This window comes from Lipotes vexillifer, unplaced genomic scaffold (genome assembly GCF_000442215.2).
Source record: "Lipotes vexillifer unplaced genomic scaffold, Lipotes_vexillifer_v1.1 scaffold591, whole genome shotgun sequence".
NCBI lineage: Eukaryota > Metazoa > Chordata > Mammalia > Artiodactyla > Lipotidae > Lipotes > Lipotes vexillifer.
In genome coordinates this window covers 1880152-1880874 of record NW_006791954.1, presented here as the reverse complement: position 1 = coordinate 1880874, position 723 = coordinate 1880152, and positions in this window count along the sequence as shown.

The following is a 723-nucleotide window of genomic DNA, read 5'->3' as shown; positions in this document are numbered from 1 at the left end:
GCTGAGGGGCAGGCAGGGTGGGGAAAAGAGGCACGTGTACACCGTGGGGATGCAGAGGTAGGCGGACCAGCTACAACTCTAACTGTAAAGATTTATGAGGTCCAAGCCTCTCTCCTCCAATGCTGTGCTCTCCTGTAAGAGAGAAGTATGTGCCCCTGTGTTTTGCCATCAGAGTGGGGCCCCTGAGGCTGCGCTGTGCCTCGAGCAGACCCGGGGCCCTCAGACTGGAGACTCCTTGAGGTGCACCCTTTGCCTTTCTCCAAGCACTTAGTGCATGGCCCTGTCCCCAAGGGCTCTCAGTCCGGAAGGGGCGGGGCACAGCCTGCACGTTTGGCCGACCCCCAAGGCCTCCTTCCCAGGCTCTTCCCTCTCCACTGTCTGTGGGTACTTTGAACCCTAAACAGACCCGCTCCTGCCCTGACTGTTAGCTGCAGGGCTGAGTAAAGGCCACTTTCCTTTCCAGGTCAACTCCCCAGCCTGGGAGCCGGTCCAGCATGAAATTAAGTGCTTGTGTGGGATGAGAGGTAGCTGACTAGGATGGCCACTCACCTCTGCTTCCTGGAAACCTCACTGACCCACCACCCATTTTCCACTGTCTCGAAAAACTTCTCTCTGGGCAAGCTCTCCAGATTCCATCTCCTAGCTATCAATGGGCAGAGACTAGACATCAATTCAGATTTGGCCTCCAAAGAGGGTGCGGAGGCTGCTTGTGATCCCGCTTCC